This window comes from Macrotis lagotis, chromosome 1, assembly GCF_037893015.1.
Source record: "Macrotis lagotis isolate mMagLag1 chromosome 1, bilby.v1.9.chrom.fasta, whole genome shotgun sequence".
Lineage (NCBI taxonomy): Eukaryota > Metazoa > Chordata > Mammalia > Peramelemorphia > Peramelidae > Macrotis > Macrotis lagotis.
The window spans coordinates 149,344,123-149,372,095 of record NC_133658.1 but is presented as its reverse complement, the minus strand read 5'-3'; the positions used below and the strand labels follow the sequence as shown (position 1 = coordinate 149,372,095).

General features: G+C 37.0%; 1 long non-coding RNA gene across 1 annotated transcript; it reads left to right on the top strand.

The window, feature by feature from the left end:
* On the top strand, window positions 1–25,442 carry LOC141514422 (uncharacterized). The gene is made up of 4 exons (XR_012476029.1): window positions 1–102; window positions 7,159–7,305; window positions 9,815–9,931; window positions 21,653–25,442. It is a non-coding gene; the product is annotated as an uncharacterized LOC141514422 (long non-coding RNA).
* Window positions 25,443–27,973: the final 2,531 nt, after the last annotated feature.

The following is a 27,973-nucleotide window of genomic DNA, read 5'->3' as shown; positions in this document are numbered from 1 at the left end:
TCCAAAGGACATAAGACAATGATACCAAGAGCAACAAAGTAAGACCATGTGGCAGTCCACGTGGGATTCCTCCTTCCTCTAAAGTTTCAAGGTAACTCCAAGGTAATTGACAGACCATAGTGATATTGTAGAAGCTGAGGAAGACCTTGGGTAGAACATTCTTTTCAATTTGAACAAAAACATTGTGTTAACATAAACACAAATTTTGATAAGATACATTCTCTTCCCTCAAGAAGGCTATAGTCTATGAATCAGAATTCTTGAATTAAATTCTCAGCTATGCTCCTTGCTCCCTATGTGATTTGTGACCAGTCACTCTGTCTCAGATTCCTCATTTGTAAAATAAGAAGATTGAACTCATTAACCTCTTAATTGCCTTTGAGTTAGAGATCCCACAGAATTTCCTATACATAGAGATGTATAGAGGACTATAGTAGACTGTACCTTACAATGTTTACTCTTTCCTCAATTTCCCTTGGCTCCTTTATTTATTTATTTTTGTCTTCTTATTTTTGTGGAATAATGGGTTTAAGTGACTTTCCCAAGGTCACACAGCTAATAAGTATCAAGTATCCATCTGAGGATGAATTTGAACTCAGGTCCTCCTGACTCCAGGGTCACTACTCTATACACTGTGTCACCCAGCTGTCCCCCTTCCCATCTTCTTTTCAAGGCTATTCATAACTCTTTGGCTTTGTATAAAATTTTCTGCCTCTCAAGATGTTTTTGCATCCTTTTTATCGCTTAACACATCATACATGGAAGTGACAATGCAGAATTGTCATTATATGCATTTTATAGATAAACAAAATGGAATATATATAGAGTGATTTGTCCTTATTCAAACAGTTAGATGGCAACAAGACTTCCTGTTGTTGTTGTTGTTGTTTTCATACTTCCATAATGTCTCAGTTTCTCAAGACTGGATTTACTTCTGCTTTCCCAGAAAAACTTTCCACATGCTTAGTACCAATAGTCGTCCAGAAGAGTGGTCCTGAAATTCAGTTATATGCATCATCATCATCTCCATCGCCCACCACTATTGCCATCATCATCCTCATCATCATCCTCATCCTCATCATCATCATCATCACCACCACCACCATCATCAGTGAAATTTAAATAGTTCTTTAAATATATAATTTGATCCTCACAATAACATTATAAGGTAGATATTGTAGCCATTATCCCCATTTCTCACATAAAGAAATGGAAATTCAGAGAAGCAAAAGATTTTTCCATCATAACACAGTTAATGTGATGCAGAAGTAGGATTTGAATCCCCAGCATAAATATCTAAGATGTCTTTTCCTTCCACACACTAAATACTCATATATTTTAACCATCTTCATTATCTTCCTCAAGACCCTTTTCTTTCTCTCATTCCAGTCATAGCCATTCTAATATTTTGTTACTTCAGGCTTTCTTGTTAAATAAGTTGAGCTTCTGGATTTTCTCTTCATCTTTTCATCTTCCTTTATTTCCTGCATTTTTATATACTCAGAACCTGGTACAACTAAGTAAGAGTGGACTATTGATGGCTGCGATAATGGGAAGGTCCATTTCTTGTATAAAGAAGTTCTCTTCATGTTTCCAATTCATGTGGGAATTTTTGAGAGCTTGCTTCTGAAGAGCATGACATGCAATGGAAAAGTCTTATCCTTGATTCAAAGTATCTGGGTATTATGCTATAACTGTTTTTTATCCTCTTACTGAGTATTGAAGAAAAGATTTTAATTGGTTTCTAAACTAGGACTGAGAATGAATAGAAAAGCCTCAAATGTAGGAGTCCTGTGTCTCTTCTGTCCATCTGTCTATATGTGCCTGGGTGTCTGTTTCTGTCTGTCTGTCTATCTCTGTTTCTGTCTCTTTCTCTGTCTGTCTCTCTGTCTCTGTCTCTGTCTCTGTCTCTGTCTCTCTCTCTCTCTCTCTCTCTCTCTCTCTCTCTCTCTCTCTCTCCTGGTATAAATCAAGGAGGCAAGAACTGCTATAAGTCTTGATGCTTCTAAAGACACTTAGATCATTTCTACCTAAGTTAGTGTTTGTCCTTGAACCAGTGGTGATGCTGTCTTCTGTCCTTAATGTGTTTCCTTTTTCCTGCTCAGAGATAAAATAGACCAAGTTGGAACTTGAAGATGTCAAAAAAGGCAGGAAAGAATTCATTGAAAAGCTCAGGAAGGAGTCAATCCTAAGTAGCATCCTGCTTGAGTTAACTCAGTAATGGATCAATCTGGCAGTTGAAACACCTTGTCTTCTCCATATTTAAGTTGGCATCAAGAAATGATGGGTATGCTTGTTATCAGTGCTTTAAATATGAATCTCTCCTCTTCAAGAACAGAGGAGCATGTGGAATGAAATGGACAGCTCCAGTTTTAGAGATGTTTGTATTTTGGCTCTTGTTACATTATGTACCTTTGTTAAAGCTCATTGATGTTAACTGGCTATCAGAAATAGTAAGGAGATTTGAAAAGGCTAAATGATATTGGAGACTAATTCACTGATAATCAAAAATGGATTAAAATACTCCAGAACAAGAGTTTGGTACAACAGCAATAGAAGAATCCTATTGCTATGCAAGAGTACCCTAGAACCCTAATGAGGAGAAACAGCCAACTCTGGGACCTGATCTGTTAATGAAGTTATAGATTAGAAGTCGAGTCTCACCACACTATCCCACATCCTGATATATATAATAGATGCTCAATAAATACTTATTCTTATGTCCCTTCCTGTGGCAGGAATTAGTTCTGATTCCAGTTCAACATTCAAATGTCACTGATTGTCTCAGATAGTAGAGAAAACATAGAATCATAGAATGCTTTTGTTTTTTGCTATTTTATATGTAAGAAGGGACCTTGGATTTAGTTAAATCCCCCTTGATCTTACAGATGAAGACACTGAAGTCAGCAGCGCAAATTGAGTTGAGAATCCAGGTCTGTTTTATCCTCCATCCTTTGTTATTCCCCCCATACCATATGTCTTGATGGGGGGGAGGAATCAAAAAAAGGAAAGAAGAAAAAACAAAACAAATGAAAAATAGGACCCAAATTTCCAAATAATGGGATAGACAACTTTAGAATTTGTAATTCTGTGACAAAATGAATAGGAATGTGATCCAGGTGGAATTCGGGGCCATTGCTTCCTAACCAATGACTACCTCACTCCTGTTATCTTTTGTCTGGGAAAGCTGCAGAACACTGTTTATGATGAGAATGACTAATTTCATACACAGTTTAACTAGGTGGTTCAATCAAACTGTTCTTTCCTATGAAATTTGATGGTGGGAAATGATTACCATATAAAAAAGGTTTCACTCTGTTTGATTGAGTGATTTCTATAAAGCGTCTATAGCATAATTTCATGGCTGTGAACGTTAATTTTGCAACAGCCAACTGTAATTGGGTTCTAAGGCAGGAGAAACAGGGTCTTGTCTCCCTGAGCTTTTGCCTCTTTGGTATGTGGGGTAGGGTGGGAGGTGTTGTGAGGAAAGAAGAGGGAGACAAAAATTGATTGAATCTCACTCGAATGTGAATGTGCAGATAAAAAGTTTAACTTTCTGCTCTAAAAACTCACATAGTAAGAAACAATAAATTGCCTTGCCGATTTGCTTCTGCAAGTATGGAATGCTTCAAGGTGGTCCCTGCTAGACTGACTGGGATATTTATAAAGGAAAAAATCCTGCCTTGGATCTGAGAGAATCTGATGATATTAAAGGAGAGTAAATACAGACACAATATTATTCATTGATCTTTCTTAAGTGCCATTTTCTCTGACCCTTTGTGTCACCCACATTCCAGTGATTTCCAGAGTAAAGACTATTTTTCTGCTGTTTGGACTATATGGGTCATAAAACCATAGAATTTAGAGCTAGAAGTGGACTTTGGTTTCATCTACTTCAATCTTCTCATTTTCCCAGTGAAAAAACTGAGGTTCATCTACAGAATAGAGGGTGAAACTTAATTAACAGTCAAAATCCCACAGGTATTAAAAAACAGCCTAACAGGACTTTGTTGCTTTGATTTAATCTGGAAATCATCCACGATTAGATGTGAACTCGGGCTTCATTTTATCCAGTATTTCCTAGGTCTAAAGAATATTGTTCATCCAGAAGATCCAGGTTACCTATTCAGGTAGCCTTTAGCCTAATCAGTTAAGTAGATTGGTAAATGTCCACCTATATAGTATAGCGGAGGGAAGTCAGACCCCTTGTCTTCAAAACAAAAATGTTCTTTCATCATCTGAAGTACCACCATTAGAGATATATTCCTTTAAAGGATTTTGGTTTCCCTTTTAAATATAAACATTCTAGGGAAGAAGGATACTTATTTTTATCTACTTCCTGTTTCAAAAGGGACATAGGAAAAGACCTAGAGGGTCGATTCCAGCAACTGGGTTTCTGATAATGATCAAGCTTTAACTCCATAGAAGAGATGTGAAAATGTACTTCCCTTCCTTCATTGGAAAGGTGGGGGGACTGTGTGTAAGGAATTCCCCATATGCTGTCAGATTCAGTTGGTTTGAAGACTTTTGAAAAACTGCTTTCCCTCTTTCATTCGATGTTTCAAGAAATGACTGAATAGAATGGGGGGGGGAATAGGAATTAAAATAATATGAAAGCAAAATTTGTAAATATTTAATATTGATGTCCACAAAGGAGAAAGAAAAAGAAAGAAGAGAGAGAGAGAGAGAGAGAGAGAGAGAGAGAAAGAGAGAGAGAGAAGAAAGGAAAAAGCAAGGGAAAGAAGGAGGGAAATAGGATGGAAAACTGGGTCAAATTATCATATTTCATAATTTCCCAAGAGCCAACTCCAAACTCAGTTGACCTTGACCTACTAAATACCAAGAGATATCTGAGTTTGGAGGTAGAGAAAGGAGGAGGATTTAGACTGAAGTGGAGAGAATAGTATTATAACATGTGGCATATATATATATGTGTGTGTATATATATATATATATATATATATATATATATATATATATATATGTATATATATCCCCAATTGTTACCTGTCCTATTTAAATGGGAATAAAACAGAAGTGAAATGGGTGTTTGCTGACCCAATCCTCTATTCAGTTGAAGGTCTTCAGTAAGTTCCCATGAACATAACCAGAAAACAACCACACTGTGGAATTACCAACTGTGTTGCAGCAATAAAAGTCAAAGGCTGCTTACTGAACGCCTGGGCAGACCATTTGAAGGGATCCAGCTGGGTCAGGGAAGTGGATATTATTGCCCTCTAGTGTTCTGCAGTGGACCTGCCACCTAATTTCATCAAGTGACCCTCTTCATTCTGGTCAGGGATGCTGCCCAAGGCTGACCCCTGAGTTCTTGTCCAGATCCCATGGTTGGGAGGAAACCATCCCCCCTCCCCCTCATTGGATGAGCTTCTGTTCTACTTCTCCCTCTTACTTCAACAGATAACTGCAACACCTAGGACAACAAACCCATCTCTGCCCCACTGCCCTGTCTGCCAGCCTACGCATCTTGCCTGTCTGTTGTCATTTTGGAAATGAATCGTGTAAACAAAACATTTTTTTTTTATCTACAGTAGCCCTAATTGAATCGTCTTGCCGCATTGTTATGGAGAAACAAGGGTAATTTCCTGTCAGTTATTGAGCTATTTAGCAATTATTTCTTATCATTAGCTTGCAAATTCAAACAGCATCAAATTCTGTTTGCTGAGTTACAAAGGCATGGCTTTATGGGATCTTCTCTGAGGAGGCCAGGCTGTTTACCTAGGCATTAGGGCTTTTATCTTGGCTTTCCCTGTGCCTGCCTTTTTCCTTCCCTCTGTCTTACAACCAGCTTCCCTGCCTGCCCCACAGTCAGTAAGGGTCCTGGCCTTCCCCTGGGAAAGTTTGCTGCTTTGTGGGTGACATAACTAACGGGTGTTTATCTCCCCCTTTGCATCCTCATTAGCTAATGGAGCATGCCGATTCCCAGGCTGAGTGACAGTACTGCTGGGGAGTGAGGCCGGGACATGTGCAGTCATTACCAGGGGTGAATCAGGTCACCTGGCCTAGGTCAGAATCTTTTTACAGTTGGGAGAGAAAAAGATAGGAGGGTGCAGCGTTAAATTTGCAAATATCTTTCTTTTCTAGGCTGGCTAAAGTCTCTTAACCATTTTATTATCATTACCATCAACATAAGCAGCAAGAAGCAATTTTATAAAATATCGAGTTATATAGGCCACTGTACCTAAAGAATGACTGAGATCAACATTCTTTCCATTTACTGGAGGTTCACATTCTGAGATGGGTATCATTGATAAGGACAAGTCTCTCCAGGACAAAATGTAGGACAAAAATGATAAAATGAGTATGACCAGCCATCAGGGTTTTCCTTAGTGTTCTAAGGTCTACCCTGAGGCTTATCCTAAGAATAAATTGATCTCACTTAGCTAAAAAAAAAAAAGAAAATTGAGTAGGGGGAAAGGCTAACAATGAAAACCAATCTAAGCTCTGCCTCACCAGTTGAATCTGATAGCATATGCTATGGCATGATGTTTGTCCTTGACATCAGGGAATGTGATGCTGTGACAAGCATGTGGATTGGATTTGAGTGAGGGAGTGCTGTGCTATGTTTACCAGCTTCACTTTCTCCTCCAGAATCTTCTGAAAGCAAGTTGAGTTAAGTGACTTGTGCAAAGTCACACAACTTGTAAGGGACAAGTGTCTGAGGCTGAATTTGAACTCCAATCCTGACTCCAAGGGCAATGAACTATTTAGTGCCACCTAACAGCTCTTATGCTATGGCACATCACATCTATCTCCTCTTCCTAGAGGAAATGTTATTACTTCAATCAATCCATAAACATTTGTTAAGGACTTATTATGTCAGACACTAAGCTCAGATGTGACATAGGGATAGCCTAAGGGTTGATCATAAATATATAAGCCTTACTTGCTTTTTATTGTCAACAGTCTGAGACACTTCCCCTTCCCCATTCTCTACCTCACTAAAGAACCACTAAGCCCCTAATAAGACTGAAACATCTCCCAAATCTCCATAAAAGCAACAATTACTATATTCTGTCCTATACTAGGTATAGTCATGATAGCCAATAGAATACTTATATCATGTAAAGGACCAAGGAATGTGTTTGAAAGACTATAATCTCCTTGCTCCTTCTCATTTTTATCTTTATCTTTCCACAGCCTCCCAAACAGTAGATGCTTAATTAACAAAGGCTTGCAAGGCAGGTAGCCTGCAAGTGTTAAGAATAGCTGGCCTGGAATCATGAAGATTCATCTGCCTGAGTTTCAAGTCTGTCCTCAAGACACCTTCTAATTGTGTGACCCTGAGTAAGTCACTTAACCCTTTTGTCTCAGTTTCCTCTTCTGTAAAATGAGCTGGAGAAGGAAATGACAAACCACTCCAGGATCTCTGCCAAATGGGGTCACCAAGAAATACAACTGAAAATTCATGGTCCATTCATTTACTAGATTCTAAGCCCCAAGAGTAGGAAGTGTTTTAGGTAAGATTTGTATCTCTCTTGCTACAGTGTTTCATATATAGTTGATGCTTATTGAATACTTTTGAAACTTCAAATTTAGGGGACAACAGATTTTTCCCTTCTATGAGCTCATGGAACTCAAAACTGTCCTCTATGGAATCATACACTTGGGAGCTAAAAGACCTTGAGAGATTTTTTCTTTTTTCCTTCTTCAGAACACAAGGAATTCTTTTCATGAGATAGGGAAATAACTTAGATGGCTAGGCACATTATAATGCTTTTTACTTCATCTGCCCAGTAGGACTAGGATGCAAAGGAGCCACATGACCAGTCCAAGTTCACATAATAAGTGAGAAAGATGAGCATTTTAACTGAATGTTTGGTAAAGATATTATGGATATTTAGCCTGGAGAAGGGACAACTCTGGATTGAAAGGGGAAAAAGGCAGGACTGATAGTTAAGATGTCTTCAGGTATAGTAAGGGCTGTCATGTAATTGATTTACTTGCTGGACCTTAGAGGGCCAACTAGGAGCAGTGGAAGGAAGCTGCTGAAAGACAGCCAAATGCAAATGAAATACTAAGGATGAGAGCCATCCCGGGTACCTTGCAAGGGAACGAGAACCTACCGGAGGGCACTTGGCAGGACAGTTGTAGCAGGGTGAGTTGGATTTGATCCTTCAAAAGTCTCCTCTAATTTGTAGCACATTTTGTTGTTGTTGTTATTCCCATTAACCTAGACTATATCTTCTTTCTGCCATTTCCCTTCCACCTATATAACCTAGGGTGTGATACTTAATATCTCTGGCTCTCACCTTTCTTATAATGGGTGTGGGGGGTGGAGGGTTTGAACTAGATAGTCTCTGGGCTTCAGTTTTATGATTCTTACCTCTCCAGACCGGGGGGGGGGGGGGAGATAGAGAGACAGAGACAGAGACATAAGGACAGAAACAGAGAGACAGAGAAAGACAGAGAGAGGTGAGAGACAGAGAGGTGAGAGACAGAGAGAGACAGGCAGAGACAGAGAGAGACAGGCAGAGACAGAGAGAGAGAGATGGAGAAAGGGAAAGAAAAAGGGAGAGGAGGAGGGAAGGAGAGAGGGAGGTATAAAGAGAGACAAAAGCATAAATAAAATATACATCACATGAAAGTTTAATGGGGCAGTTAGGTGGCACAGTGAATAGAGCACTGGTCCTGGAGTCAGGAGTACATGAGTTCAAATCCGGCCTCAGACACTTAATAATTATCTATCTGTGTGACCTTGGCCAAGCCACTTAACCCCATTTGCCTTGCAAAAAACTAAAAAAATAGTTTATAAATCATTTTACAAATATTATTATTATCATTTTACAGAAAAGGGAACTGAGGAAGAGTGGTAAAGTTACTTATCAAGGGTCAAATATCAATTAATGCTTGTATTCATATTTGAATTCAGTTCTTCTTGTCTCCAAATCCAACGTTCTATCCATATCTACATGGCACTTGAAAGGTCTTTATATACATGATCTCGTTTGATACTCACAATTATTATCTCTATTAAGGAAACTAAGATTAGAGATTAGTTTATTTGATTATAATTACATAAGTACATAATATCAGAGGATTTAAATCAAAGTCTTCCTGACTCCAAACCTAGAACTCAAATTTTCATGTCTGTGCCATTCTACTCAACCTGTCCTCACTCAATAATGCTTTCTGGTAATTTATTCAAGACTTTTTCCCCTTGTTTTTATTTTTGTTTAGTCATTTCAGTGATGTTCACCATTTAGGATCTGATATAGGTTATACATGCACAATCCCATCAAATATATTTCCATATTAGTCAAGTTGTGAAAGACGAATCAGAACGAAAAGGAAAGCCATAAGAAAAAAAAAGTGAAAAATAGTATACTTTGATTTGCAGTTGGACTGCATGTTCTTTCTCTGGATGTGGATGGTATTTTCCATCACAAATCTTTTAGGGTTGTCTTTGATCACTATATTGCTGGGAAGGGCTACAGTATATCATACTTGATCATCACAGTGTCAATATTTTCAGAGAAATCATATAAAAATGAATAAAGAGAATAGGAAACCTTAGGAAGAGCAGTTTCAGCTAAAGAATATCATTAGAAGTCAGATTTATAAGAGGCTGAGAAATTGGGGGACTTGAGGAATTGGAAGTATGAATTACATAGACTACTGTTGTTAAGGATTTGACTGTGATAGGAAAAAAGAGCTATATAGGATGTTAACTATGGGACAGATGTTGATGTTGAAGTTCAGAAAGTAAAAGTATTGCCAGGAGAATGAAGGCTGGCTGGGATGAGTGCCTGCCTGAGATGGAGGTAGAAAATCACCAAAGTATTCTATCTTCCAGGGTGAAGTGACCCCAGAGTTAAGGTAGGTTCCAGAATGAGATTGCTGTTGAGAGTGATGCTGAAGCCTGAGAAGTCAGAAGCACAGCTGGAAGGGGAATTATACTCACATCAATCTGGTAAATGCCTAGAAATTTATTGTCATTAGTATGTATCTACTTAAAAGCAGACACCATTTAAAAACAAACCAAAAGAACCCCCCAACTCTTTGTATCCCTCAGGTTTTATTACAGTAACTAACACTATGAACTTAATAGATATTTTCTGATTTTTTTGTCTATTAACTAAGATAAGAGGAGAGATGGCTACAATGTACAATATTACAAAAAAGGAATATTAAAGAATTTAAAAATCAAGTACAATATGAAGTCTGAGGGAAGAGGAAAAATGAGCTGACATGTTGTTAGCTATCTATTCACAAGTCTTGTCTCACCTCACCCATTAGATGTACATTCACTATGTTTGCCAGACACTGATAAATAAACACTAGAATATAGAAAGCAGGAAGGACTGAGTCCCTACCCTCAAAGGGCTCACATTCTAGTAAGAAGAAAAGTATGGGGAGAGGGGTGGAAGATGCCAGAAGAGAACCAGTAAAAGACTGTTGAAGATGGTAGAATTTGAGCTGTCTTTTTTGGTTGTTGTTTTTGTGAGGCATTGGAATTAAGTGACTTGCCCAAGGTCATACACTAGTAAGTATTATATGTATGAAGTCATATTTGAACTCAGGTCTTCCTGACTCCAGGGCCAATGAGCCATGCACTAAATCACCTTGCTATCCCTGAATTTGAACTGTCTTGAAGGAAGCCAGGAGAAAAACCTTCTTTCTACTCCACACAGTGAACAGTCACATCAGAATACAAAACTCAAAAACCTTACAAAAAATGATTGCTTGAATACTATCTTTGCATGTATTAGAAAAATTAATTAATGAATTAATAATTTTTATAAAAGAATACAATAGATATTTATTTGATTGAGAGTCACCAATGAAAGGAATTTAATATCCTCATCAGGTCTTGACTCCCATCCTTTCAGTACATTTCAGCATCTAACCATTTCTAACTGTAGAGTTATAAACAGTCTTTCTTTTATGCCTTCCTGGCTTCCCAAGCTGCTGGGTACTACCACTAAAGTAAGTCTAGATCTTGATGAAAAATCCTGGGGTGATGGCCACTTCAATGACAAAGCCTCTCTGGAGAGTCAGATTGCCAGGATTTCCTGGAGCCCCATGGCACTTCTGTCATATACTGTCTTTCAGGTGAGAATGAGCCTCTAACCCTCCATGGGTCTTTGTAATGTACTAGAAGACAGAATCACAGTGTGAGTGTAGCCTTTGCTGATGTGCTAGGTGAAAGGTCTGAGTCTGATGAAGTTCAGGAAATAGTCACAATAGCCTGGAAGATACATCTTTTTTTTTATCTCCTCACCTGGGGTAGAGTAAAAGAACCCATAATGAACAAGATGTATTTCTATATTGCCAACATGCACACTCCAGCTAATATAGGGGATTACTGTCCACAGGGTGTATGTAACTATGTGTGTCTATACATGTATTTGTTGGGAGGGGGTTATGTGTGGGTGTAATCAGATCTAGAAGTGAGATGAAAATCAGCATTCTGGCTAGTTTTTGCTTGATTTCAGTTGAAAGGAATCAGTGGAGTGGCTTATCCAGAGGAAGAGACAATTCACATAATGGTAATGGGATGGTGTGAGACAACCTTGTGCAGAAGTGGAACCTTATGATGTAATTCACCATTTCAGTTAAAAACTACCAAAACATTTCAATTCAGCTTATTGCCCACATCAAATAGCACTCTGAAATAATAGCTAGTCATGTGTACGTAGGTTGCATGTGCATCAGACATGTTCAGAACATATGTCACAGAAACATCCCAACTATGGATGACATTATCATGAGTTCCTTACTTATAAATCTCCTTAAGGATTTAATTCCTTGAAAGATTCAACAAAAGAAAACTTTATCCATAATTCTCTTTTTATCAATATCAAATAATATATATATATATATATAGATATATATAGATATATAGATATAAAGTATATTTCTTCTCTCTGGAAGTATTTGCCTGTTAATCAGATTTATTAAGCACATATTATATGTCAGTGATTCTGCTATGCCTTGACAAAGAAAGGATGTCTTTTGACTTCTAGTCTCTTCTTTTTATGGAGGAGATCACATGTAAACAACTTTGGACAAATATATAGGATAAATTGGAAATATTCAATACAGGGAAGGCACTAACATTAAGAGAAATCAAGCAAAGTTTCTTGTAGAATATTAGATTTAATTGAGTCTTGAAGGAAGCTAGGGAGACCAAGAGGGGGAAATAGAAAGAAGAGCATTTCAAGCACGAGGAATAGATGATTAAAATCACTTGGAGTTTGGAGGGGGCATGTCTTATTCAAGGAACAGCTAGAAGGCCTTTGTCAGTGGATCACAGAGTATGTAGAGGAGAATAAGGTTTAATAAGACTGGAAAGGAAGGGTGGGGGAAGAGTCAGGTTGTGAAGGACCATTTGTCAATGTCATAAAAATTTTCTAGCACCAGAGTCCATAATAGGAGAGGAATCTCTGTAAATCTCTGTAAATGATGAAGTCATCTAGATACACATGATATTGTATTACTCTGGGCTGATGGCATCAGACCTTAGAATACTAGACCATCTTTAATGAAATCCATTACTGCTCAAAATGGCTTGACCTAATCATCCATATAGGGTAAAAAAAACCCAATTAGAAGAATGCCTATTGTCTAGACTTTAATCTGAAATTGGATAGATTGCCCATTGAAATGGGCTACATCTATATACCTTGGACAGAAGGTATAGTTAATGAGCACAATCCCGGAAGCCAAAGAAGAGTATATTAGATTGTATTTAGGACTCTGTGATCTCAGTTCTCTTATAGAGAGATATTTTTTGAGCACTGATAGTCTTTTGGAAATGCTATAAAATTGAAAATCACATAACACCACAATCTCCAGAGAAGTAAAATTTGGGGTGATCCAGAAGGCAATGTAGAGATGCTGAGTGAGTGTAAATTGTCAAATTTACAAAGTCAAAAGAAAGCCAAAACAATATCTTTATGATTTCCCTAGGTAGGAATTATTACTATCCTACCCCCACACCCCAACTCTCATAACTGTTCATTTGACTTGTTCATAAGGCACTTATCCTATTATGTTTTGCATTGTACATATTTGAGGACTTGACTCTTGCTTTGCTTTAAATTCCAAGATTGGATGGACTTGGTTCTATATTACCCTGACATGAACATAGACTATCTTAGATTCTGAGCTGGAAGGGACTTCAGAGGCCATTTAGTTCAATTCTTTCATTTTACAAATGAGGACATTGAAGCCCAGAAAAGTTAAATGATTTACCTTAGGACATATAAGTAGTAAGCATCAGGATGTGGACGATTACAATAAATTCAAAGAACTGCATTGAAAAATTAATTGCAATTATTTATTTTAGTGTTCCTTTCTTTTAAAATATGAGTTCCAAATTCTCTCCTTCACTTTCACCCCCTCCCCATTCACTGAGAAGGCATGTATGTAAAATAGCAATTATACGTGTGTGTGTGTGTGTGTGTGTGTGTGTGTGTGTGTGTGTGTGTGTATTTAAGCACCACATTTTAGGAAGGATGCTGATAAAGCTAGAGTGTGTCTAGAGAAGGGTAATCAAGTTGATGAAAGTTCACAAGTTTGTGCTGAATAAAATTCAACATAGGATGAACAGACAAGAAAATAGAAGACCTGGATGGACATTATAACTAAATTCAAGTATTTAAATGCCTATCATATGGAAGCTGGCTCAGATTTGCTCTCGTTGGATTTAAAAGTCAAAACTAGGGATCCCACAGAGATGTTACAGAGACACAGATCTAGTCATCATGTAAGGAAAGGATTGTTAACAATCCCTGCTTCAAAGGTATGATGTGTTATATTGGAGAACATTCACTAGCTCCTCATTTATTGGGAGCACAAGATAAGCAAAGGCAGAATGACCCATTTTTCTCTGTGATATAGAGAGAATTCTTATCCAAAGATGGGACAGATTAACCAAGTTTTTAATGTCTTTTTTCAATTCTGTAGTTTGTGTTCAAGAATTTTTCTAAAATTCATGATACATATGATAGGAAAATGAAGTAGGTCAATCAGCTAACAAGAGTATGTGGGATAAAAAGGAAGACAGACTGAGTAGCCACTGATGGTCACATAATGTTGCAAGATCTAGAATCAGATCTTTTGACTGCTAGTGCAGCTTGAGGAGGGGATCTATGGGAGGATACAGACAGAATTTAAAGAGAATGGAAAATAGTAAATGGCCTGAGTGCTGGACCATTGAAGGCAATGCTCACTTCTAAGATATCATAAAGCCATGAAAATATTGAAAAATATATTTTACATGTGCAAAGAAACCCGAAGTAAAAGATGTGTGCTGAGCATCCAGAGGTTCACATGAAAGAGCTCACAGGAATGAATATTTCTTACTTTTACACTGGATTCAGTCTGCTTTCCACAACAAAGCATGAAAATATACATATGAATATAAATGTATATACATATAGATAATATATGTATACTTATACATATGCATAAATAATTAATGTAAATACATGAACATTCCACTTCCTTATCCTGCCTGAGAGAGTAACAATGACAAGTGGAACCAAAAATTCCATAAGGAAAGAAGCACACAAAGTGGGTATTTGGACCTCTTCTATTTTTCTTATAGAACATTTAAAAAGATACAAGTTTAGTTATTGATAGACTTTAATAGATTGCTTGTAAATTTATTTTTAACTTATTCTCTTTAACCTTCTCCTAGAGAATGATAGGGGAAAATAATCAAAAATCTCATTGTGTTGAGGTTTCTTCTCTTTCAATATCTCATCATTCATTCATAGAAAAAAAGAGAATTATGGTAGATGGCCATCTAGTGTCTTTAATAACAGTTTAAAGAGCAAATAAATGAATGTAAGGAGTACAGGAAATAAATATTTCAAAAGCTGACTACTTTCAGTGGCATCAGAGAAAGGATAAAAACAATCTCTTCCATCTATACCCCTCCTTCCTCAAATTTACCTTGAGCTCATTGGCTAGATAATTTCTTTCCTCCACATCTTTATAATATTTACCTGAGTACTTATTAAACACTTAGACTAGAGTGAAAGGAAGGGAATGAATTTGCCTGTCAAACATGAAACAAATCCCTGCTCCAGGGTTAGAAAACTCTAAGGCTGCACTCCTGGAAAGATGGAAAATATTTCACCAATCATCTCACCAATATTACCTTTCTTGTTTTACCATTTTCACTCATATCTGCATCCCATCTCATCTTCAACTCCCTGGCACCTGATTATCTATGCCTCAGGTGCAATCTGTGCTTTACAACCCCTGCTTTACTAGTTCTCTCCCTCCCACTCATCCTGGAGAGCAGGGAGTGGTCCCCGCCAATATATTTGCCAAGCAGCATTCTTCCATCTGTCTGCTCAGTGACAGCTTCTCTGATGGCAGCAGGCCTTCTCCCAAAAGTCAATGAGTACAGAAGGAGCTATGGACTAAAGAGAATCCATGCTTCTCTCTATATGGTGAGTTCCCCCTCAATGATCTATCTCTGAGGGAAGGTGAAAGTCATATAGGATCTTCACAAGGTCCTTATTCATTTTTAATCTTTAATAACTTGGATCAATAACTAATAGAAAAAATTTTAGTCATTATTGCACAAAATTAACATGTTTATAGGCATTGAGATTTAAAGAATGTTTTCATAAATTATCTCATTTTTACTCACAACAACCCTGTGAAATATTGTTGTGTATTTTGTTCCCATTGTACAGCTAGAGAAACTGAGGCTCAAAGAAGATATGTAACTTTGTCATGGTCTCATTGCTAATAAATTTCAAAAACCAGTTTCAAAGCCAGAACTTCCTGATCTCATATCTAGCACACTAAACAAATGCATTAACTTTTTTTTGTAACTTCCTATTGCAAAGCATTTTCATGACCTCTTTGCACTGCCATTTCAAGAACACATTTGTTTGTGTCTCAATTGCCGGACTTTTTGATCATGAAGCCCCTTGGACAAAATCTTCCTCAATTGTAGCAAAGACTTGTTACAATGTTTCTTTATCTTCTTGAAACATGGTCTTATTATTGGAGGCCTGAAAACTGCTTCCTCTACCTCTGAAATTGCAATGTTTTCTAATGATTCCTCAGTTGACTTCAAAGGTATGGTTGACTTTACATTTAGGTGCCCTTGAGGATTGTAAAGATTTGGATATTTCACTGGTGCCAGGTTTTCACTACCAGATAACAGCATAACTTTAAACAGGGAAACTTTTCTCCACGCTGTATCTTCAAGGTCTGTTCAACTTAAAGAAATTCCTGAATTTTCTTGCCAGTACTTGGAAGTTTCACAATTTCTGACAATTCTTCACTGATAAATGATTTGATGATTAAATATGGAGTCATTTCTGAATAAGTTGAGAACAGTTTCAACTGGCTAATAAAGGTCATCCCTCTAGGACCCTAAGAGTCTTGACATTCCAATTTGAATAAGGTCTTGATGATGAGGAGATCAAATCCATGGCAAGGCAACCAGTTTGGGCAACCTGGAAATCTGCATTAACTTTTAAAATATTAAGAGTTTTTTTAAAAAATTATGTTTTTTGCTTTGCTTTGCTTTTTTGCAGTTGTTTTCCCCAGTGTTCCCCCTTTCCCTCTCTCTCAGAGAACCATACCATATGACAACTATATTACATATTTATACCAAGAATATTTGTATTTTCATTCCTGTGACAAACACAAACTAGCACAGGTAGATGAGAAATTACACTTGGCCCTCAGGCTAGAAGATCTGAAGTCCTTATCAGCTTCTCCAAAAAAATTCCCCATTTTGTTTCTGTCTTACTGCTGGTATGTTTCTATAACCAAAATTATCATAGTTTAGAAATCCAAAGATTAAAAACTGTACCAGGAAGTGGAGCCAGGATGGCATAGTAAAAACAGGGACTGAGTTCTCCCCATATCCCCTGCAAATCCCTTTTGATAATTTTTCTAAACAAATTCTAGGTTGATAGAACCCACAGAAATTTTCCAGCTCAAGACAATTTCAACAGAAATGGTTTTCTGGGGGCAGCTAGGTGGCACAGTGAATAGAGCTTGGGCCTTGGAGTCAGGAGGACCTGGGTCCAAATCCAGCCTCATACACTTAAAAAAAAATTGCCTAGTTGTATGATCTTGGGCAAGTCACTTAACCCCAATGCCTTAAATAAAATTTAAAAAAAGAAATAGTTTGTTGCACCAGGGTGAGAGAACAGCAGTTCAAATTAGGTTTTACTTTGGGGTGATTTGAATCAGCAAAGGTAGCAGCTGTTTCCCAGGTTCTCAGTCTACAGATGCACTGAGGGAGTCAAACAACTGGTCAGAAAGAGATTGTAAGGTTTTCTTGGCTAACACTGAGGCAGAACTCTATGCTTTGGTCAAACTCAGATCTGGGTCATAGTCCTAAGTGGACTTGGAAAGGGCCAGGAAAAATACTAGTACAACAGAGCTTTTGATCACAGTGGAGCAGGAACTCTCCTCAGAGTTCCAGGAAAGAAAAGAATGCTTATGGTCACTCACAGATCAGAACACAGGTCAGGAGAGTAGTAAGCAACTCTGCTTAGGATAATATCATCTTACAAAAGCTGAAAACTTAGAGGTCCCTGAAGTATCTCTGAAAACCAATGCATGAAGCCCCTGAAGTTTAGAACAGTGTGCATTCTACCCTGGAAGCAGAGTCCTACTTTATTAAAGAGTTAAAAGTCAAGTAATAGATTAGGAAAATGAGCAAACAATAGAAAAAAAAAATCTGATCATAGAAAGTTACCATGGTGGCAAGGACAATCAAAACACAAACTCAGAAGATAACAAAGTGAAAGCCCCTACATCAAAGCCTCCAGAAAAATATGAAGTAGTCTCAGGCCATGAGTGAGTTAAACATTAATTTTTGAAATCAAGTAAGAGAGATAGAAGAAAAATTGGTAAGAAAAAATGAAAATGGAAGAAATTAACTACAAAAACAATGTCAATAGCCTGATAAAGGATATACAAAAAAAAACTGAAGAAAAAATAACACCTTAAAAACAGACTAGACCAAAGGGTAAAAGATGCACAAAAACTCCTTAAAAAGTAGAATTGACCACATGGGGGAAAAGAGGTATAACAATTCACTGAAGAAAATAATTCCTTAAAAATTATAATTGGGCAGATGGAAACTAATGATTTAATGATAAATCAAGAAACAATAAAAGAAAACCAAATGAATGAAAAAATAGAAGACAATGTGAAATATCTCACTTGAAAAACAACTGACCTGGAAAATAGATCTACAGAGATAATTTTAAAATATTCTGGATCACCTGAAAGCCACGATGAAATAAAAAAAAGCTTGGACATCATTCGGGAAACTATCAAGGAAAACTTACTTGATATTCTAGAACCAGAAGATAAAATCAAAACTGAAAGAACCCACCAATCATTGATTGAAAGAGATCCAAAATAAAAATTTCCAGGAAGCCAAATTCCAGTTCCAGGTTAAGGAGGAAAATATTGTAAGTAGCTGGAATGGAACAATTAAAATATTGTGGAGTCACAGTCAGGATAACACAAGATTTAGTAGCTTCTACATAGAGAGATCAGAGGACTTAGAATATGATATTCTGGAGAGCAAAGGAGCTAGGATTATAGCTAAGAATAATTTATCAAACAAAACTGAATGTAATCCTTCAGGGGAGAAAATAAACATTCAATGAAATAGAGAACTTCTAAGCATTCTTTTCTTTTAATTTAATTTTTTTATTTAAGGTAGTGGGGTTAAGTGACTTTCCCAAGGTCACACAGGTGACCTTGTGTCTGAGGCCATATTTGAACTCAGGTCCTCCTGATTCCATGGCTGGTATACCCAGCATCACCTAGCTATCCCCCAAGTATTCTTGATGAAAAGAACAGAGCTGAATAGAAAATCTGACTTTCAAAATTTACTTTCAAGACTCAAGAAAAGCATAAAAAGATAAACAAAAAAAAGACTTAATAAGGTTTAACTGCTTATATTCCTACATAGGAAGATGATAACTCAAAAGAATATTATTATTATTAAGGCAGTTAAAAGTAATATAGATAGAGAGCGCAGGTGTGGGTTGAATATAAATGAAAGATAACACAAAAATAAAATTAAGACCTGAGACAGGAATGTACTGAAAGAAAAGAAAAAGGAGAGATAGAATGGGGTAAGTTATCTCACATAAAAATAAAGCTTTTACTGTAGAGGAAAAGGAAGGAAGTAATGGAGAATGAGTGAACCTTACTCTCATTGGAATTGGTTCAAAGAGGTAATAACATACATACTCAAAATATAGAAATTATAGATATAGAAATCTATCTTACCAAATAGGAAAGTAGAAGGGAGAGGGGATAAGAGAAGTAGGGGAAGTTGATAGAAGGGAGGGCATACTGAGGAAAAGGTAGTCAGAAGCAAACCACTCTTGAGGAGGAACCCATGAAAGGAGAGAGAAAGAATAGAATGAACAGTCAGGGAAGGGGAAATAGGATAGACAGAAATATAGTTAGCAATAATAAATATGAAAAACTTTAAAGGAAATTTCTCTGAATAAGATCTTATTTTTTAAACACTGAGAACTGAGTCAAATTTATAAAAAATAAGAGCCATTCCCCAATAAATGATCCAAAAATATGGACAAATTTCAGATGAAGTAATTAAAATTATTGATAGTCATATTTTTAAAAATGTTTTAACTCACTATTAATTGAGGAATTGCAAATTTAAACAATTCTTAGGTACTGTCTCTATTAAATTGGTTAATGAGACATAAAAGGAAAATGACAAATCCTTGGAGAGGATATGGAAAAAATAAAACATTAATGCAGTGTTGGTGGAGTTGTGAGCTTCTTCAACCATTCTATACAACAATTTTGAAACTATGCTCAAAGGGCTATAAAACTATGTGTAATACTCTTTGCCCTAGCAATAACACTGCTAGGTTTGTGTCCCTAAAATGATAAAAAAAAAAGGACCAATATGTACAAAAATATTTATAGCAGCTCTTTTCTGGGAGCAAAAAATTATAAATCAAAGGTATATCCATCAATTGGAAAATGACTAAACAAATTGTGGTATGGGATTTGATGAATTATTTTTTCTACTTATGGGAGCAAGATATTCTCAGAAAAACCTGGAAAAACTTATATGAGTTGATGCAAAATGAAATGTGCTGTGTACAAAGTAACAGCAATATTCTAAGATGATTAGCTGTGAATGTCAGCAATTTTCAGCAATACAATGATCCAGGAGTACCCTGAAGGACTCAAGATGAAAAATTCTATCCAACTCCAGAGAAATAATGGATGGCGTCAGAATACAGATTGAAGTTTTTACTTTATTTTTCTTGTATTTTTGTCTGTCTTCTTTCACAACATGACTATTACAGAAATATTTTACATGACTACACATGGATCCCTCTTCAAATTGATTGCTTTCTCAGTGAGAGAAGTAAGGAGGGAGAAAATTTAGATTTCAAAGTTTTAAAAATGAATGTTAAAATAGTTTTTATAACTGTGGAAAAAAGTAAACTATAAAACAGGAAAAAAATTCACAATGATTTTGTTCTCCAGCCCCAAACCCTTGTCTAGACAGTAGTTATCTTTCCCAATTTGTGTTGTACTTAAAACATTTATTTATTATGTTCCTGTTTGCAAACTCTGTGGGAGGTAAGGCTGAATCTTGTTCACCTATGTATCACCTGCAGTCTGTAGCATGAGGCCTTTCACATAACAGAGGCTCAAAATCATCTTTTTTAAAATTAAATTGAATGAAACCCCTATATGAGTAAGCTGATTGTATAGGTAGAGGTTCACATACCAGCAAAAATACTTCCAGAAAGAGACAAAATCTGATGGGGGGCAGGGCAAGGGTAAGGGGAGAGAACTGTGTCAAAAGCTATTCAATTATTCATCTCTTCTTCTGCACAGTACATGCTGTCAAGTAATGATCTGCAATTATTAATAAATAATTTAAGCTTTAATAGCTTTGAAATGAAATGCCTAATTGCATCACAACATAATTAATGGAATTAGCAGCAATGTAGAAAATGAGTCCAAAAAAAACCAACCTTATTCTTTCTTTTTTTTTTCCCCGTCTTCTTTGCTCTAAACATGGTCATAAAACAGGTTGCTGTCAATTTGTTAATATGTGAATGTTCTAAATTACTGAATGAAACTTTAAGACATTTTAGAAAGAAGTATCTTTCACCTAGTCAACCTTAACATTGACATCAATTCCAGCAGTGTTTCAGTCACCAAATACCATATCATGAGTTTGTCTTTTTACAAAATTTCACTATCTCCTCCTTAGTCTCCTCCCTATGAACCACTTTATGATTTAATCACTCAATGGAATTGTTTGAGTAATTTAATTAAATTTAATGAACATTTATTATGTTCCCACAGGCTAGCTAGCTAGAGGACTAGATCTGGTGTCAGTAAGACCTGAGTTCAAATTCAGCTACAAACACCTTGCCAGCTACTCCTAGTTATATAGCCTTTACTAAGTACCAGGAACTAACTTAGCACTTTTACAAATCTTTTCTCATGATTCTCACAATAACCTAGTCTTGTGAGGTAGATGTTATGATTATCCCATTTTACAGAATAGGAAATTGAGGTAAATAGAAGTTCAGTTTTTGCCCAGGTTGACACAGTAAGAATCATATGTTAGATTTTAACTCAAAAAATTGAGTCTTTTTGTCTCCAGGTCCTGCATTCCATTTATTGGGTCACCTAGCTTCCAGGAACAAAAGTACTAAGGAACAAGCTGCAAAGCATTTTCAATTAATGAAACAGCAGACAATAGGAGGGGAAGGTCGAGGACAAATAAGGTAAGACCTGCAAAATGCAGAGTAAGGAATTTGGATTGTATTTGGTAGAATATGGCAAACCACTGAAAATTGCTGAATAGGGCATCACATATCTTACCATAGTACTGTGAAGGGATGGGAATTAGAAAGTATGTCTCATCCCTTCAAGAAACTTACAGTTGCAATTCAGCCAGGGAGATAGAACACATGTGAAAACGAGTAATGAATGAAATTTCACAGGGAAATATATTGGCAGGTGTGAATTAACATGCACAGACTGAATACTCTAGTGATGAATGGATGTAAAGTCTGGTGAGGTTAATTACATCATTAATAATTTGAGTTATTAATGCTATTAATAATAATGTGCTAACAATAATCATTCATGTCTACATAGCACCTTAAGATTCACAATGTCCTTTCCTCACAACAATCTTGTGAGACAGAGAGTGCAAAATCTCCATTTTAGAGATGAGGTTATTGAGTCTCAGGGTAAATTATTTCTTCAGGCTTACACTTTCAAAGTAAGGTACACTGAATTGTATGAAAAGTACTGTAATTGGAATTAAAGGAATCTGGTTTCCTACCCCTCTTCTATCATTACCTTTGTGACCTTAAGCATAAATCTATAAGATTATATCCCTGAACCTCTCTAGACCTCAGTTTCATCATTTGTAAAATGAGGTAGGTTAGTTTAGAGAGCCTTTAGATTCTTTTCCAGATCTTAATCATATTATCTAATATCACAAATCTGGCTTCAGATTCTTAACCTGTTTTCCTCAATTTCCTCAATTATAAAAAGGGGACAATAGTGTCTACCTCTGAGGATTATTCTGAGGACTAAATGAGATTTGTAAGGTGCTTAGCTCAGTATGTAACACATGGAAGAAGCCATCCAAGTGTTTATTTTTCCCCCTGTTCCCTATCATCCCTTAAAAGGCAACACTTGGACCCATGTACTATGATTTTAAATAAATCAACTTGGAGATGGTGACTGGGAGACAAAATGTGTTCAATGTGGATCAGAACAGAAAAAAAGTCAAATCAACAAGCAATTATTAAGCATCAACTATGTACTAAGCAATGGGGGTTCAAAGAAAGAAAAAAAGAGTCCTTATTTTTAAGGAACTTGTAGAAACAGGGATAAAGAGTGATATAATTCCAAACTTCATCTAGGTTGGAGGTGGTACAAAGGTGGTATTTTATTGGCAGTTGGTGGAGATGCTTGACATTTTCTCCAACAGTTGCATCTTAGGATGATGACGTGAGGACTCAGCCCAGTTCAGCCAAAATGATCAGTGAGTGGATTTGGGATGTGTTCCCATGCTTGGGATCCTGTTCCTATCTTAAAATAAGAGACTTAGATAAAGTCATATAACTAGCAATGTAGGTTCCCTAAAGTTTAAAACAGACACCACACACTTACTGGCTGTGTAACCCTGGACAACTCATTCAACCCTGTTTGCCTCCGTTTTTTCATCTGTCAAATGAACTGGAGAAGAAATGACAAATCATTCCAGTATCTTTGCCAAAAAAAAACACCAAATGGGCTCATTTATAGTCAGACATAAATGAAATGAGTGATCATTTTGGGAATTCTAGAGTTAGGATTCTTTCCATTGTACTATACTGCAAAAATATCAAGATGCCTCTTAAGACAGAGAAGAGTGAGTAAATCTTATAGGTACAGAGAAGCACTAGCATCAGTGAAGCCAGTGATGCAGGAAAAAGGTTTTAAGTGATAGGTTTAGTGATTTCTGAACCTTATGGACTATTACCTATCTGATCTGTGTTAGTCTGTCTACACTATGGAGATGTAGGTGTTGATTATAACCAGAAAGAGGTCAGGAAGGCTGTAGGTGAAACATAAACTTGGTCGAAGCAAAGAACAAAGCTTCTGGGATTATGGAACACACTCATGCACACAAGTATAAGTCTGAAGGAATCACTGTACTGCCTCCTCCCCAACCCCACTTCATTTCATTAAACCATTCAGTCAAAACAAATAGGTTGCTATGGGTTGTCACAGGAACAGGAAGTGACCAAAGACCACCTTTGCTTCTAAAGTCACCTGCCTGACCTGTTTAAAACATACACCAATCTGCCTCTGAATGCCCCATTTTTATGGAGGCTCTGGGATGGTTTTCTCACATTTCCATAGACCTTTTATATTTATATTTACTGTGTGGTGTTCAATCACTTTAATTCAAGCTTTTTCATAGCTAAAAGGCAAAATAGGTTATTGGATTTATCTCCCTCTGTGCCAGTCAAAAGCATATTTTCCCTACCCCTACTCTCAAGCCATATCTAGAATTTTCTTTTTAAGAAAAGGAGAAAAAATACTCTAGATCTCAGCTTATGCCCAATTTAAGGCTTATATTACCCTAGAAAGAGTGTATACATGCATATTTTGTGTATATGCTTGTGTGTGTATATAAATTAATAACCATACATTCCCCACTGTCTTGATTACATATGTGTATACATAGGAATGTGCATTCATATATAATACACATGTATGCATACATAGATATGTTCCTCTCTGCTCATGCCCAAAGTTATTTCACCAGCCAGGATCTGAGCAAAGATAAAACCTCAATCCCATTGCTATAAAAAGATACTTGTGGTTCAGTCACTTCTTTATGACCCCATTTGGGGTTTTCTTGACAAAGATCCTAGAGTGTTTTGCCATTTACTTCTCCAGCTCATTTCACAGAAGGACCAAGTGGTATTGGTATAGAGAAGAGTACCAGGACTGGAATCAGGAAGACTCATTTTGCTGAGTTCAAATTCAACCTCATACTTATTAGTTATGTGACCCTGAGCAAGTCACTTAATCCTGTTAGCCTCAATTCCTCATCAGTAAAATGAGCTGAAGAAGGAAATGGCAATCCACTCCTGTATTTTTCCCAAAAAAATTCCAAATGAGGTCACAAAGGGTTGACATGACTGAAACACCTGAACAACATTATATCTAACTCATTCCAGACCATGGATCTGCCAATACATGGGTGACAATCCCCTACCCATCTTTGCTTTGAGCAAAGTAATCTAACCAATGGTACCATTGCTTCTGGAAAGGACATGCCAATAATGTGTCTATATATTAACTCATCGTTCCTGTAATTCTCTAGACCTGACTCTCTTTCCCAAATGAAGAAATGAATGAGTGAATAGAAAGACAAATATTCTGTGCTGATTATGGGCTTAACACTGTACTAAAAGATAGGTATACAAACAGAAAAAGGAAAAGAGTTTCTCTTTTCAAGGGGTTCATAATCTAATTAGAAGAGACAACACATAAAGAATGTTTGCCTTCTATGTGAATGGAAAAGTCAAGAAGTCATAATGTTATGGCACTGGAATGGGAGCACATTCTAGAGGTCATTGGAATGCATAACAATGGCAAAGAACTGGAAGGTATTAGAAGCAAGACAAATGGTAATTCCATCTAATTGGAAATAATAGAATAGAATTGCTGTTCTCTCACCTCTAGTAAACCATACAAGCCTTCAAGATGCCCAAATGGGTTCTGGGTGACAAGTTTGGAAAATGGGGCCAGGAGGAAAAAGAAGATTACACTACTGATGGTGATGTCTTTCTGCTTCCCATTGACTTGGATAGGTTTTAAGGGTCCTAGATCATAAGGAAGGAATGAAAGAAAAGGGAATCAGGAAACAGTATCTGGGTCTTCCCTGGTCCTCTATATAATCATCCCTTTTTATAATATAAGCTTCGCAAGGGCACACACTGTCTTAGGTTGGGATTTTTAATCCTAAAACATAGACCATAATCTAGTAGAAATTGTTTTTCATTCACTCATTTGTTCATTCATTCTTTAATGTATGCACACACTGTAGGGTAATAGGGGAATATCATATATAGCTCCTGCCTTCTCGAGGTAATTTTAAAAAAAATCAATTTACTCATCTTACAACTACTTTTTCTACCTTTCCTGGACCAAATGCAAATGACAAAATCTCTGATGCTTTGTGAAATCAACCCCAAAAGTGAGGATATATAACTTGGGCAATTTGACAGATATTTGTCTGTATATATGTATGTATGGGCATACATATTTGTACGTGAGAGTGGGCAGAGAATGCTACAGTTTTCCAAAATTCTCATTGCAAATATAGTCCAAATATAGTGGTATAGCCCAAATATAGTTTGTTTTTGCTGAAAGGGGCATCTGACTGAAACCTTTATTTGGTGCACCTAGCTGACCCCTTGCAGGCTGCCTGGGACTTGAGTCTGCTTCTTCTACTCAAGAAAGAATGATTATATGTTGCACTATAGACCTCTCCAGCCAAAACAAATCACAGATTCCAGAGGGGGAAAAAAACCCTACAATTTTGAGGAGCCCAAATAATTTCATCCCCTATTTTAAAATTTCTTTGAAGAAAGTTGGGCTATATCCCTTATACCATTCCCTAACTATCTGAATGATTGGCCCCACACTTTTCTTTCCAGAGATTTTACCTAGGCTCTTTCCAAGGCTCAGAAATTTCAGTGTTCCTGGGGGATGGCTGTAGAATGGATTGCCATTCAAGCAGGTGTGAGAACAAACCCTGCGGCACAGCTGCTTCCATTGTACTGGGATTTTATAGTGTTGCTATTATTAACAATAATAATAATAAACATTTATTAAGCACAAAACAGGCCATGTGATGCTATACACAGCACAGAAACAAGCAAAGCTCCTGCCCAGTGAGTTTACAAGTCCATAATATTTTGACTCTGTGAGCTGTTTTTCACCATCAGGAGGCAGCACAATGGAGTGGAAAGAATGTGGCCCTGGAATTTAGGGTTCGAATAACATTTTCAACTCCAACTAACTGTATGACTAGGGCATAATGCTTCATTTCTCTGGGCCTCATTTTCTCACCCTATAAGAATAAGATAGATTGAATGATCTCTGAAATCATTCTCGTTTTCTTTTAGTTCTTTGTCAACTTAGCCACAGAAAGTCCAGCTTGGAAAAATAAAGTGAACAAGTTCCATAGAAATGGCCATGACCAGAGTGGGGTTGGCGGGGGGGGGGGGGGGGGGGGGGGGGGGAGGGGGGGAGTGGTGGGCAGCATCTGAGTATATAATTAATGACTTCAAAGAGGGGCTCCCACATCTTAAGTGCTTTAATTTTCATCTCTTTACAGAGAAGTGAAAGGTGACTTAGAAAGAGGTAAGAGAGTCATTAAAGGAGTAACTTTAAGAACAATGGGCTTAGGAGTTGGAAGATCTGGGTTCTAGTTCTGGCTCCCTCCCTAACTGTCCAAATTGCTTCCCTTCCTTGGACCTCAGTTACCTTGTTTGATAAATAAGATATTCGGATTAGTCTCTAGGATTCCTTCTGATCTGTCATACAGAGCATTGGGTACTTGGATTCAGAAAGGTCTGATTTCAAATTCTACCTTACTAGCAGTGTAAGCCTGGGCAAGTTCCTTAAAGTCTTCCCACCCTGTGCCTCAGTTTCCCAACTGTAAAATTTTTGTAATAATAACACCTCCTCTGATTATTCTGAATTTCAAATAAGATAATATATATGAAATGCTTTTAAAACTTTAAAAACCACTATATAAGGTATTTTTGTTATTAGGGAAACTAGGTGGTATAGTGAATAGAGTACTGGACCTGAAGACAGGAAGACTCATCTAGATGAGGTATAATCTGGCCTCAGACACTTATTAGCTGTATGATCCTGAGTTTAATCCTTAACCCTGTTTGCCTCAGTTTCCTTATCTATAAAATGTATTAGAGAAGGAAATGGCAAACCACACCATTATCTCTATCAAGAAAATCCCAAATCGGGTCATGAAGAATCAGATGTAACTGAAAAATGACTCACAAACAAATTTTGTTATTTAATGGTCATAGAATTGAGAAGGGGGATGCTCAGTTTTATACGTCACAGTATCATACATTGAAACAGGGAAGATGCAGTAAATGAGGCCTAGAAGGCTGAGGTAATTTGCCCAAGGACACAGATAGTAAATAGAAAAGCTGGGATCTGAGCCCAGATATGCTGACTCCAGTTCACTTTTCACTCTACCATCCTACCTCCTGCATAAGGCTCACAGTTCTTTTGATCACTTCTAATCCTCTGTTCAATTCTTAAGAAAAGAAAATGCTCCAGGTGAGGATCTGACTCATAATCTCACATTTCTCACCCTGGTGTTCTTGTCTCTATACTATGTGATAACTGATTACATCTCTAAAAG